General features: G+C 49.2%; 1 protein-coding gene across 1 annotated transcript in view; it reads right to left on the minus strand.

Annotated features, from left to right (window-relative positions):
* The window catches only part of PCLO (piccolo presynaptic cytomatrix protein), a 214,747-nt gene that overhangs the window by 13,133 nt on the left and 186,365 nt on the right, over positions 1-15,249 (minus strand). The window lies entirely within an intron of this gene.

The following is a 15,249-nucleotide window of genomic DNA, read 5'->3' on the forward strand; positions in this document are numbered from 1 at the left end:
AAACAGCGAATCCCACTGAACCATGAACCCATAAATGTGGGTAATGTTTCTATACGCAATCAATTGCAAAACTGCAAATGCCGAATCCGCGAATGTCACGGGTGGAAACGCACACATCATTTCCTAATTCTCCTTTAAACTCAATCTCGATATATCTCCATTCAAAACAACATCATTCCAATCACAAATTAATACTATACCATTAATATAACAAAATACAATGTTACAAACACTCGTGAGGTAAACGATTATAAATGTCGTTCTGACTTGATAACCAATACAGATGAATCTGCCAGCGAGAAAGGGCGGATGGATAACACCTCGTGCGAATGGAAAAAATCATAATTGTAATGAGAAATTTATGAAACCTCCCACCAATCTTCGGATGGAAAAAAGCGGTGTCGTTTGGGATCGTTCAGGTGCAAACTCCAAATCACAATTGTATTGAGATATTATCAAACAAACGAATGTTTCCACATGCAGTAAATGGCTGAAATGTGAATGCTGAAGTTTTACCCACACCAGGGTGAATGTGTGTTTCCGAATCGGCGTTTCCCATCACGGTGAATTTTAATGCGCGTTCCCCAATTGGCCCGTTGCCGGATTTTGGTGCAAGTGTGACCACACACAGTGCGGCCATTCTTGTTAATATTTACCCCGCGCTCGCGAAGCGAAAAGCAGGGTCAGGCATTCGGTTGCATCCGCACGTGTGGCGTATCTGCATTCTAAAAATTCATTTTCTTGGCAACCGTTGGTCCGATTGACATGAAATTTTACGATAGGAGCGCCTCTGCCTGCATAATTTTTTTATTCATAATTATGACGTCATAGGTCACGTGGTATGGACGTCATCTTGGAAAAAAGTTACACCTCTATATCTCCCAAACCGCTCAATGGAAAAAATTGAAACATGGCTCATTGCCAAGTACTTCCAACGGGGAATAAGATATGTTGATGATGATGTCATCGGTGCCTTCATTATGACGTCATAGTTCGACAAGTACAACGCTATATCTGATCAGTATGAAAAAAAAATTTCCTCTGCAATTGTTAGTCCGATGGGCGCAAAACTTTCACCATATGAGACGCCCCTCTTGTAAAAAATTTTAAATGATAATTATGACATCATAGGTCACATGGCAAGGCGCCATCTTGGAAAAATAGAAAAACATTACACCTCTGTATCTCCTAAACCGCTCAATGCAAAAAAATTGAAATATCGCTCATTGTCAAGTACTCCACATGGGGAATAAGATATGTTAATGATGTTGTCATCGGAACCGTAATTATGACGTCATAATTCGACAAGTACAATGCTTGATTCGATCAGTATGAATTTTATTTCTCTGCAACTGTTGGTCCGATGGACACTAAATTTTCCCAATAGGAGCGCCTCCTCCTGTAGAATATTTTAATGATAATTATGACATCATAGGTCAGGTGGTACAGGGGCCATCTTGTAAAAATCGAAAAACGTTGCACCTCTATATCTCCAAAACCGCTCCATAGAAAAAATTGAAACATGGTTCATTGTTAAGATCTCTGCATGGGGAATAGGGGTTCTTAACGACGACGTCATTGGTGCCGTAATTATGACGTCATAATTCGACAAGGACAACGCTTCGTCTGATCAGTTTGAAATTTATTGAGCATGATCTAGGCAACAATTATATTAGAGAATATAAACTTATGATGTAATCGCTCATGTGGTCTGGCAGCCATATTGGATCAAAAAAAAAAAACGATCCAAACACAGAAGGGTTGGCTCGCACCAAGACGAGTGCGCAGGGTAAGTATTCTATGAATACCATCTAATTGTTAGTTATGATAATGTGTTTAAATAAAAGGTATGTTGTAGCGGTTACCGCTGGGTGTACACAATCGCTTTGCACCTGCCAGGATGCGGCCAGGGTGCAATCGCCATGCCGGGCTCGTCCGGACGGGCCCAAACGCGCCTCTCCCGGGCATGCCCGAACTCTCTGTTCCCGGGCTCGCCCAAACCTCCCGGGCACGCCCGGTCTCGTCTTTCCCGGGCATGCCCGCTCTCGCCTTTCCAGGGCTCGCCCAGAACGCCCGGGCATGCCCGCTCTCGCCTTTCCAGGGCTCGCCCAGAGCGTCCGGGCATGCCCGCTCTCGCCTTTCCAGGGCTCGCCCAGAACGCCCGGGCATGCCCGCTCTCGCCTTTCCAGGGCTCGTCCAGGACGCCCGGGCATGCCCGCTCTCGACTTGCCAGGCCTCGTCCAGCACGCCCGGGCAGGTCCAGACTCGCCTTTCCAGGACTCGCCCTTGACACCCGGGCATGCCCGGTCTCGCTTTTCCCGGGCAAACGCTCCGGCATAAATGTGTATATATATTGCTGCCCGATAAACGGGCTTTTCAGAGTACCCAAGTTTGATACGTGCAATAAAGCAACTCGGCCGAATTTCCGTCTTTGGTCGCGTCAATTCTTTCGACTCGCGTTGGAGCACAGCTCCTTCATTGGTGACCCCGAACATGGACACGGCAGTGGCTCTTAAACCGCCTACCTTCTGGGAGGCTCACGCGGCTGTTTGGTTCGCCCAGGCGGACTCCCAGTTCGCCCTGCGAGGCATCACCGCCGACGACACCCGCTTCCACCATGTCGTGGCAGCGCTCGGCTCCGCCACCGCGGCCCGTGCCCTGAGCCTCCTCGAGCGCCCGCCAGCTGCTGACAAGTATGACGCGATTAAGACGCTCCTCCTCGACGCTTTCGCCCTCTCACCGGCGGCACGCGCACGGCGCTTGCTCGACCTGCCCGAGCTCGGCGACACGCGCCCGTCCGAGCGCATGGACTACATGCTCTCGTTGCTCGGTGAGCACTCTCCGGATTTTCTGTTCCGCGAGCTGTTCCTTCGCCAGCTGCCTCACCCTGGCTGGCACGTCGATCACAGATCCCCGCGCCCTCGCCAGGGAAGCCGACAAGATCTCCTCGGCGTACCTGCAAATCGGAGAGGCTACCTGGAGCCCGCCGCCGTCCGAGGCGACGCCCACGACGCCCGAGCGCCCTGCGCAGTTGGAGGCCGAACTGCCGGTGCAACTGGCGGCCGCCACGCCACGCCGACCGCTTCCAACACGACGGCCGGGTCCTCCACCTGACCAGGCGTGGTGTTATTACCACGCCAGGTTCGGACACAAGGCTCGGACATGCCGACCCCTGTGCACGTTCGGCAAGTCGGGAAACGGCCGGGCCGGCGTTCATTACCAGCCATGAGCGCCGGCCACTCGGGCAACTTGCTTTTTATTAAGGACAAAGCGTCCGGGCGGCGTTTCCTTTGTGACACCGGCGCCCAACTGAGCATCATACCCGCCTCCGAGCAGGACAGGCGGAACGCCGTTTGCGGCCCCTCTTTGGTCGCTGCTAATGGATCGGCCATACGCACTTTCGGCCCGCGCGACGTCACCCTCTGCTTCAGCAGCCAGCGCTTTCAGTGGACCTTTGTGACCGCCAGCGTCCCCATGGCTTTGCTGGGCGCCGACTTCCTCTGCGTGCACGGGCTGCTGGTCGACGTCAAACGACGTCGCCTTGTCAATGCCTAGAGCTTCAGCTCCCTGGCGTGTACGATGAGCAGCTCCGCGCCGACCGAACTGGCATGCGCCCTCCCGACGGCGAATGAGTTCGCTCGCCTGCTCGCGGAATTCCCGGCCCTCACGCGGCCGACGTTTTCGGCCGTCGCAGTGCGACATGGGATCGAGCACCACATACCCACTACGGGCCCGCCCGTCTACGCCAGGGCCCGCCGCCTCAACCCTGCCAAGCTCGCCGTGGCAAAGGCCGAGTTCGACGCGTTGGAGCGCCTCGGCATCGTGTGGCGCTCCGATAGCGCGTGGGCCTCGTGCATCGTGCCAAAGCCGGGGGGCGGATGGCGCCCGTGTGGCGACTACGGCCACCTCAACGATGCTACCACCCCCGACAGGTACCCGATCCCGCATATCCAGGACTTTTCCGCCCGTTTGGCGGGACGGGTCATATTCTCAAAAATTGACCTGATACGAGGATACCACGAGGTACCTGTCCGCCGTCCGGCCGGCCGATGTCCCAAAGACGGCCGTCATCACGCTGTTCGGCCTGTTCGAATTTTTGAGGATGCCGTTTGGCCTCAAGAACACGGCCCAGGCATTCCAACGCTTGATGGACGGCGTGCTGCGCGACCTGCCATTTCTTTTCGTCTATCTGGACGACATCCTCGTCGCCAGCACGTCCCGCGCCGAGCACCTCCTCCACCTCCGAACACTGTTCGGTCGCCTCAGCGAGCACGGCTTAATTGTCAACCTGGCCAAATGCCACTTCGGCACGACGACCGTTGACTTTTTGGGCCACCGCATCACCAAGACCGGGGCCGTGCCGCTGCCGACCAAGGTCGAGGCCATCACCACGTTCCCGCGTCCCCGCTCCATCAAGGCCCTACAAGAGTTCCTCGGCATGGTGAATTTTTATCACCGATTCGTGCCCCGCTCTGCTCAGCTCATGCGGCCCCTTTACGAGGCCCTCCGGGGCAAGCCGGCCAAGCATGACATCGTCTGGTCCGCGGCCATGGACGCGGCATTCGCGAGCGCAAAGCGGGCCCTCGCCGACGCAACGCTGCTGGCTCACCCGGTGCTCGACGCGCCCATCACCCTCACTACGGACGCCTCCAACTACGCGGTAGGCGCCGTCCATGAACAATAGGTGGACGGAGTTTGGTAGCCACTCGCTTTTTTCAGCCGGCAACTCCGGCTGAACGAGTTAAAATACAGCACGTTCGACCGCGAGCTCCTCGGTCTATTCCTGGCCGTTCGCCATTTCCGCCACCTCCTGGAGGGCCGCCCGTTCACGGCTTTCGTCGACCACAAGCCATTGGTTTACGCAATGGCCAAAGTCACGGAGCTGTGGTCGGCCCGCCAGCAGCGCCACCTCTCCGCCGTGTCGGAATTTACCACGGACATCCGGCACGTCGCCGGCAAAGACAACGCCGTGGCCGACTGTCTTTCTCGGGCCAGCGCGAACGCGGTCCACCTCGGCGTGGACTTCGCGCTCATGGCGGCCGACCAGACCACCGACACCTCGGTGCAGGCCCTCCGGGCGGCGGACACGGGCCTCCGCCTGGCCGACATCCCCTTCGCGGACACTGTCCTGCTCTGCGACGTCTCCCAGGGCCAGTCTCACCCCATCGTGCCCGTTACCTGGCAGCGCCGCATCTTCGCCTCCATCCACGGCCTTTCTCACCCGGGCCGGAAAGCTTCTCAGAAGCTGGTGTCGGCGCGTTTCGTCTGGCACGGCCTTCGACGGGACGTCCGCGACTGGGCCAACGCCTGCACGGCCTGCCAGCGGGCCAAGGTCCACCGCCACACCCAGGCCCCGGTCGCACCTTTCACCGTGCCTGAACGGCTTTTCGACCACGTCCACGTGGACCTGGTGGGTCCCCTGCCCCCATCGCGGGGGTTCACCCACCTGCTCACCATGGTGGACAGGACCACCAGGTGGCCGGAGGCCGTGCCCCTCACCTCCACCACCACCGCCGACGTGGCGCAGGCGTTCATCGCCACCTGGGTCGCGCGTTTCGGCGCACCGGCGGACATCTCATCCGACCGCGGCCCACAGTTCACGTCCGAACTTTGGGGCGCGGTCGCCCCCTCGTTGGGAGTCACTCTGCACCGCACCACGGCCTACCACCCCCAAGCCAACGGGTTGTGCGAGCGGTTTCACCGCTCCATGAAGGCCGCACTCATGGCCGGCCTTCAGGACGACAGTTGGGCCGACCAGCTGCCGTGGGTCCTTTTGGGCCTCCGCACGGCCCCCAAGGAGGACCTCCGGGTGTCCGCCGCCGAGCTCGTCTACGGCCAGACGCTCCGCGTCCCGGGCGAGTTCGTGCCCGACGCTACCAGTCCCTGGTCCGCCGCTCGCCAGCGCTCGGACCTCCAGGAGGCCGCCCGGCGGTTTGCCCCCGTGCCAACGTCCCGCCACGGTGGCCCCCAGTCCTACGTCCCCCCGGCGCTTAGCACAGCGGAGTACGTCTTTGTGCGTCATGACGCGCACCGGGGGCCACTCCGGCCGCCGTACGACGGGCCCTTCCGGGTCCTGCGACGGGGCGACAAGTCATTCGTCGTCGACTTCGGCGGCCGGTCGGACCGGATTTCTGTGGACCGCCTCAAACCGGCGCATGTGGACGTCGACCGACCACCACGGTTGGCCCTTCCTCAGCGGCGAGGCCGCCCCCCGTCCACAGTTCCCCCCGCTCGACCACCCACCACCACATCGGACCCCCCCCTCCACGTCCCTCCAGGGGTTGCTTCGGCCGCGTCATCCGGACCCCCTTAAATTGACCCTGCCGGTGTAGGTCGATTCTGGAGGGGCGTGTGTAGCAGTTACCGCTGGGTGTACACAATCGCCTTGCACCTGCCAGGATGCGGCCAGGGCGCAATCGCCATGCCGGGCTCGTCCGGACGGGCCCAGACGCGCCTCTCCCGGGCATGCCCGAACTCGCTGTTCCCAGGCTCGCCCGAACCTCCCGGGCACGCCCGGTCTCGTCTTTCCCGGGCTCGCCCAGAACACCCGGGCATGCCCGGTCTCGCTTTTCCCGGGCAAACGCTCCGGCATAAATGTGTATATATATTGCTGCCCGATAAACGGGCTTTTCAGAGTACCCAAGTTTGATACGTGCAATAAAGCAACTCGGACGAATTTCCGTCTTTGGTCGCGTCAATTCTTTCGACTCGCGTTGGAGCACAGCTCCTTCAATGTCGCTTTTAAAAGCTTATTACTTCACTGTTTAGTAACTTTTCAGCATATCATTTTGTTCACATTTGTGGGGCGGCCATTTTTTCCCGTGCAGTTCCTACATGTGGAGTACAACCGAACTCCATGATATATATGACAAAATAGATTCCCAATATTTTTTACTGTCTCACATCCACAATGTTTTTGCAATCTGCATAAAAAGTCTTGCCTCCAATTGCCTTCTTCAGGTGTAATGCAACAAAGAGCGTTACAAATGGTTAGAACTCACCCCGCGGAGTGCGAGGGTTTACCAGACATTGCCATGTGATGCTATCGCTGAAACACACGTTAAATAGATGTCTTGAGGAATAAACAATCACATTTTAAAATGAAAAGAGACAGCCAAAAAAAACAACACAATATCCTTGTTAGTACAGGCTGAAATGAATCATGTAAAGTGGAAAGGATAATGTATATTTAAAAAAAAAAACCCCCACCTTTAGAGGCCATCTTTCCCCACAAGCGGGGGTTGGCCTTTTTCGGGAACTGTGGTTGTCGTTGTTTTTCGGTCCCCTTTTTGAAGCAATGTTTTACGGCCGGATGCCCTTCCTGACGCCAACCCTTTTTGCCGCCTTTAACGACAAGCAGGGAATTACCAGTGAACTGGTACTCAATTTGCCGACCTCGGAAGGATGAACAGGCTGAGTCAACCCCCCTGGCGTTAATTACAGCGATTGACCGGGATTCGAACCCAGGATCCTAGGTATCCTAAGCCGGCACCCTAGCCGCTAGCCCAACACCAGGGATTAGGATTAGGGTATTAGGGAAAGGATAATGTATATATTATGCCAATTTAATTTAAAGTGCACCAGATAGACATTAACTTTTGTAAACTACATCGGAAGTTTTGAAAGAAACAAGGTGATGACTCGATCAAAATTCATCAAGGAAAACAACCGAGTTGTAAAAGAGAAATGATTGAGGGGTAGGAGTGCAACGAGCGAAGAGGGTTCAGAGGGCAATACCAGCCCACCTTTCGGGGAGAGGAATCAAGTGATGGACATATTTCTGACTTCTTGGCCATCATCAGCACAGAGTGGATTCCCCCCAGGAGATGTGCTCGCAGACTGCCCATGAAACCTTGTTAACGGTGTAATGGCTACCTACTGTGTAATGAATATATAAGAGATCCTCTTAACTAGCTGCGATTCCTTTTCCTGAAGAGGGAGCCGGATATATTCCAATAAAAGGCTTCTAAAGCATGTGTAGGCCGACGGAGGCAATGGTTAAGGGACCCTCTACGCCGACTCAAAAACAGACAAAGGGAAAGATAAAATCAAATAAAATGTTTTAAGCAGGCCAGCACTCAGCTTTGCATTCAGAAATGGCCTTTTTGAGCCGTTTACGTTTTTGAGCCCCGTTTTACGGGTGAATAGGGACAGTCACTAATACAAAATAATAATAATCGAGAAACAATCCTGAGTTTCCAACTTATTGCTAAATTGATAGCTCAGATGGATGCACATAATATGCACCCATAATATAAACCATGGTGCCAATGAAAACAAATATGGGATAAAAAGTTTCTCCAAACTGTCCATATTTCTTGATTTTTTTTTTTTTTTGTATTAGTGACTGTCCCTATTCACCCGTAACACGGGGTGAATAGGGACAGCCATAAAAATCCTATTTATTCCTATTTAACCCATATATGGGGTTAATAGGGACTATAAGTTGCTTTTTAAAAAAACAAGAGAACACTTTCAACCCAAATATCAACAAATCAGTATGGTTATCAATTTTCAGCGAAAAAAGTTTCCGAACTTTTTTCAGTTTGTGTCCCTATTCACCTTGCTGTCCATATTCACCCCCATTTTACGGTACCGATGCTGAAGAAGCTGCAACCAGACTTGCTCCTTTTGAGAGATTTGTTTTTTAAAGAGCAGGGATCTTAAACACCCACAACGTTCATGCAAATGGCAGTCAGGTTTACATCTTCATGAAGGATGGCATGCTCCAAGATACAATGTTGGCAATCCATCAGCACGGTGAAAGTTTGCGCGAGGTTTGATGTTGCCCACAATCAAATCAACAATAAGCAGCTGCAGCTCGATGGTGCGAGGATGCTGCCAAGTGAGATGTCCTGCTGTTATGGAATGTGGAAACCATCAAATTGGTCAATCATCTCCTTTGTGATCGGATGTGGTCCATTAAACTAAGGAAAATAAATTATTCACAATGCTGTGACCTTTGCATTAAAACATTAATTTATTCCGGCTAATTAATGTTTTAAAATCTAAAGTAGAAAGGAAGTCATTGCTTTCATTTCTTTTTCACTATTATGGAAATCGTAAGATGATTTCGGGCTCACATGAGGGCCTCGAGGTACATACAGTCACCTATAAGGTGTCTAGTTTGGGTTACAATCCCAACCCAGCAATAATCTGTCATCCCGGTGTTTAACAGTCAGGTGGTTTCATAAATGTGTCTGCCGTCCCTGGGATGGATGATAATCTGGGTGTCCCGTCTGCCTGCATTCGTTGGTGGATGTTAAAGACCCCACGGTGTCCTTCGCGAATGTTGGTGAGCTACCGCTGGCACCCTTAACATCTGAGAGAGAGAGACAGAGAGAGAAGCGCGCAACACACGTATTGCACTGTGTGAATTATATAAATTATTACCAACTCACGGTCTGAGGTACGAGCGATTCAAGAGATATCCATTTTTTTATGGCACATTGGAGAAGCCAATGTGAGGTTTCTTCTTCCTCAGCTTGTCACAACTCTGTCAAATGCGATCGAGTTAAAAAAGTCAGAATTTAACCAAATCTGTTTTATTCGTTTGTTAATATACCTCAGCTATTGACAAATCTTAAATTAGAATTTTATTTGAGGTTAAAATGACCGCGACAGGTCGTGTCCAACGATGCTTTCAGTCTGTACATGTGATAAATAATTAAATCCGCACACTGACACCTCTTCCTCTTCACGCAATAACAACTTCTAGCTTCCAGATCGTACAGCCAATCATCTTGAAATTTTGCACACTTGTTACCCTTCATGACTTCTACTAGAGTATGAAGTTTCACGTCGATCAATAAAGCGATTCAAGAGATATCCATTTTTAAAAATGTTTTCGTTTAATTAACGATATCTGCCAAACCACGTGAGCTATCGCAAATTCCAAAAGGACATTTTAGTAGACTGACATGCGGAACAGATTTGTGAAGTTTCCCCTCGATTGGATCAAAAATGAGGGAGGGGCTCGGTTTTAAAGGTTCATGCTTAAAAACGTCATAACTCTGAAACCATGTGACGCATGACGTCATGCTTGCTGACTTTTTTGTTCATCATGGGTATGCGATTCTGCCTGCAAAGGTTGGCCTCGATCTGTTCAGCCGTTGCAGAGAAAAAGGGGTTTTCGTGTTTTCACGAAAAACAATATGGCGGCCGAACCACGTGACCTGTGACGTCATAATTACCATTAAAATATTCTACAGACCGAGTCCCTCCTATGGTGAAAATTTGATCTCAATCGGTCCTATTATTGCAGAGAAATTGGTTTTTAAAGGAAATTAAAACTTAAAATGGCACTGAGTTAAGGATCATCAGAATTATCAGAATTCCCAAAGTTCAAAGTGCCATAACTTTGTCAAAAATGATCGAAACGTCGTGAAGTTCGAACTTGATCTGTAACTTATCATGAGGAAACGTTGTGCCAAGTTTGAAATCATTAGCATTAAGAGTTTAGAAAAAAAGTCCGGAAAACTGTTCTTTGCGTGACGGACTGATGGACTGACGGACTGACGGACTGACGGACGGCGTGCAAACCTATAGTCCCCTCCGGTGTACACCGGTCGGGGACTAATAAACGAGAGGCACAAGAGTCACCTGGACTCAACTCTAACACATGGCACAAGACCAACAGAAATGGCATTATTTCCTGAGGAGCTCCATATGTCACCTGGCACAAATGGATTAGGGGAAGAAGAAATGTGCAAGGGATGACAGGATGGCTCAGAGGTAGGAGGCCTGTCTGTGAGTTTTTGCATCTGGGTTTGATTCTTGACCATATTATAAACTGTTGGAGAGTAAGGAAGCGTGTGTGTCAGTGCTTTGCAGGAAGGGCATTGTATCAACTAGGGCATGCCCGTACTATATATATATCTAAAATTATATCCCCCCCCCCTCTATTTACATGAAATGGTTTGGTCCACTCGCAAAGCCAAAGCGAACGGCTTGCGAGTACGGTGACAATCCCCCCCCCTCTATTTACATGAAATGGTTTGGTCCAAAGCGAACGGCTTGCGAGTACGGTGACAATCTCCCCCCTCTATTTACATGCAATGGTTTGGTCCAAAGCGAACGGCTTGCGGAGTTTGGTAAAGAAATCGCCATAGCTCGGTAACTACTTGTCCGATTAATATGAAACCTTGAAAAGGCACATCCTCGGGTCCCCAGCAATATACCTGGCAAGTTTCAAGTATATCGGACCGGTAGTTGTCGAGAAACAGCGGTCGCATACACACACACACACACACACACACACACACACACACACACACACACACACACACACACACACACACACACACAGATTACTGGAATTATAGATAGATGAGTGTGTCGTTCCTCGGAGAGACGTTAAGCTGGGGACCCATGTCTTAGCAATAAATACTGCTGCATGTTAACGATTCCTCCTCATTTTGCAGAATAGGGGGCAAGTTATCCCTGGCATGCAGGTTACAATTCCAAAATTCCTACCCTGACCTGTGATAGCTCTGGGGTCCACCACAACGACTAAAGCGAGTCAACATCATTTTCAGAACCATTGGAATCTCCCGCGATGAAGCTAACTCCGAGGGCCTTTCTCTCACTCACCGCAGGCAGGTTGGTGGTCTCTCTGTCTTCTACCGACTCCTCTCCGGTCTTGCTCCCCCAGCTCTCTCTGTGCTCTGTCCCCCAAATATTCCGACAGGTCGCACAAGATCTGCCTGCAACCCTCTTATGCTTAAACTGCCAAAATCAAGACTCCCTGCTCACCTTCACTCCTTCATTCCTCTTTTCTCTCTCCTCTGGAACAAACTCAGTCACTCTCTTCAATCCCACTCCACCCTCCAGGTCTTTAAAACAGCTGTTCACCACCATCTCTTATCTTCCCCCATCCAAAACCTTGATCTTTTCTACCCCCGCTAATTTCACCCCAAATCCACTTTTTTGAAATATCAACTTCTTTCCTGGAAGTCCTTAGTGCCCTTGTGTTTTTTTACCTCAATATTCCCATGCCTCCTCCCTCCAAGCCCTCTCCCTCACACAGATCTCCTGATGTCCCTGCTCTCCATCTTGTTCTCCCGCTCCCTTTTATCATATGTTTTATGTGTCAGTTTGTCTTTTTGTGATGAATGTTAGCTCTTACACGAGCCTCGATCTTGTATACAAAAAAACAAATAAAACCCCAAAAAACAAAACTATTGTCCACCCCACCTATAGAGACAAAGTAGGTACAACTTGGTGATGATGATTTGAGAGCAGGTTTTTTTTTTTAACCGAGTGCTAACATTGTAATCAATTTGTCGTTGTGATCCACAGTGTTTCCACCCATTAAATACCATGGATGAAACACCCTGAGCCATACCAGGCCCAAAATAAGCAGGTGGGGATTCGATTCGATTTTATGTCCAATATACAACTTGTAGGAAATGCAAAGTTCAACCTTGTTTGAGCTCATTTTTAATACAACCAAGAGCTGAAGATAATTAACAAAACAGCATGTGGTGTCACCTTTGTATGAATGGACAGAATAACACAATATGCTCAAGGGAGATAAGTGCCTCAAATTGAGGGCAGGTGGCTTCATTAAATGCAAAGTGGTTAAAATGACATTCATCAAATGTAAGCTTTTTCATATTTATAAAGCAAGCAACCTTGGATCATTATAACACAAGAATAACAAGATAACACAAGAATCATTATTCCACAAACCACCACCACCTTTGCAGTTTGAATTTTGCAAGGTTAAGACTTTGTGTAATTGTTCTTTTTTGAATGATAAGTCGGTCCGTCGAATATAAAACCACCACGCCGATGTTAACATGTTAATCTGACAAGTTGATATTAATAACATTTCCTACCGGTTCCATGAAAGCAAAATCTTCTTGCTTGACAAATTCCTCCCGTCATCAATATGGAGCTGGGAGTTCAACTGACAAAGTGACGAACACCATTTCTTAAAACCAATTATTGTTTAGTTTTGTCCGCTTTGAAAAATGTATGGGGTTAGTGAAGGGTGAGTGAGGTTTGCACAATTACCACAATTACACAATTACAATTAAGATATGCTTGCTTGAACAATTGAGGCCAGGCTGATGTGTTCCAAAAAGCAAAGCTACGAACGTATAGCTCTGATATATATTTACAGTTATTGTTAACCTATAGTGCAGAGTCGTTAAAATTCAAATGATACAAAACTAGAAAGCATCTCAAAATGCAAAGATCGTCCGCGTCCGATTTGTACTCTAAACTTGACGGAAACGACAGTGAAAAAAAAATTGGCCATTTTATTAATTTGTGTTCTCCATTTTCTCATAAGAAAGGTTTGTTGAAGATTTGATGATAAAAGCTCAAATGGTAAAAACGTTATGGCCTGGACACACATCATGAAGCTCGATGGTAGATAAACAAGCATTCTGGGTATTGCGCCGCAATACATGTCCCCTACCAAAGTTCAAAGTGCCATAACTTTGTCAAAAATGATCGAATATGCAAATTTATGCACGGTTGATGCTGGTTTTCAAACTTGATCTGAGGTATGCTGAGACACGTGTGTCACGCCTCGCCTCATTGATAAGCCCCCGCAAGGTCGCTCCGTGGAGCGGCCTGCACGTATTGCACTGTGTGAATTATATAATTACCAACTCACGGTTCACGTACTAGCGATTCAAGAGATATCCATTTTTTTATGGCACATTGGAGAAGCCAATGCGAGGTTTCTTCTTCCTCAGCTTGTCACAACTCTGTCAAATGCGATCGAGTTAAAAAAGTCAGAATTTGACCAAATCTGTTTTATTCGTTTGTTAATATACCTCAGCTATTGACAAATCTTAAATTAGAATTTTATTTGAGGTTAAAATGACCGCGACAGGTCGTGTCCAACGATGCTTTCAGTCTGTACATGAGATAAATAATTAAATCCGCACACTTGGCGCCTCTTCTTCTTCACGCAATAACAACTTCTAGCTTCCAGACCGTACATCCAATCATCTTGAAATTTTGCAGACTTGTTACTCTTCATGACTTGCACTATAGTATGAAGTTTCACGTCGATCAATAAAGCGATTCAAGAGATATCCATTTTTAAAATATTTTTGTTTAATTAACGATATCTGCCAAACCACGTGAGCTGTCGCAAATTCCAAAAGGACCTTTTAGTAGACTGACATGCGGAACAGATCTGTGAAGTTTCCCCTCGATTGAATCAAAAATGAGGGAGCGGCTCGGTTTTAAAGGTTCATACTTAAAAATGTCATAACTCTCAAACCATGTGACGCATGACGTCATGCTCGCTGACTTTTTTGTTCGTCATTGGTATGCGATTTTGCCTGCAAAGTTTGGCCTCGATCTGTTCAGCCGTTGCAGAGAAAAAGGGGTTTTCGTGTTTTCACGAAAAACAATATGGCGCCCGAACCACGTGACCTGTGACGTCATAATTACCATTAAAATATTCTACAGACCGAGTCGTTCCTATGGTGAAAATTTGATCTCAATCGGTCCTATTATTGCAGAGAAATTCTTTTTTAAAGGAAATTAAAACTTAAAATGGCACTGAGTTAAGATCATCAGAATTATCAGAATTCCCAAAGTTCAAAGTGCCATAACTTTGTCAAAAATGATCGAAACGTCGTGAAGTTCGAACTTGATCTGTAACTTATCATGAGGAAACGATGTGCCAAGTTCGAAATCATTAGCATTAAGCGTTTAGAAAAAAAGTCCGGAAAACTGTTCTTTGCGTGACGGACTGACGGACTGACGGACTGACAGACTGACAGACTGACGGACGGAGGGACGGCGTGCAAACCTATAGTCCCCTCCGGTGTACACCGGTAGGGGACTAATAAGCATTCTGGGTATTGCGCTGCAATACATGTCCCCGACCCGCAGTCTGTCGTCCGGAAAACTGTTGGGGAAATTACCAAAGTTCAAAGTGCCATAACTTTGTCAAAAATGATCGAAACGTCGTGAAGTTCGAACTTGTTCTGTAACTTATCATGAGGAAACCATGTCCCAAGTTTGAAATCATTAGCATTAAGAGTTTAGAAAAAAAGTCCGGAAACTGTTCTTTGCGTGACGGACTGACAGACGGACAGACTGACAGACGGAGGGACTGACAGACGGAGGGACTGAGTGCAAACCTATAGTCCCCCCCGGCAGGGGACTAATAAACATGGAAGCACGAAAAAAAAACCGGGGTGTCTCGTACGTCTGAGGCGCTGTGGTAGGGCTAATAATGGCTGCGTATAGTCACTATGACTTTGTCCTTTC

The sequence above is a fragment of the Myxine glutinosa genome, chromosome 11 (assembly GCF_964187855.1).
Source record: "Myxine glutinosa chromosome 11, kmMyxGlut1.1, whole genome shotgun sequence".
In the NCBI taxonomy this organism is placed as follows: domain Eukaryota; kingdom Metazoa; phylum Chordata; class Myxini; order Myxiniformes; family Myxinidae; genus Myxine; species Myxine glutinosa.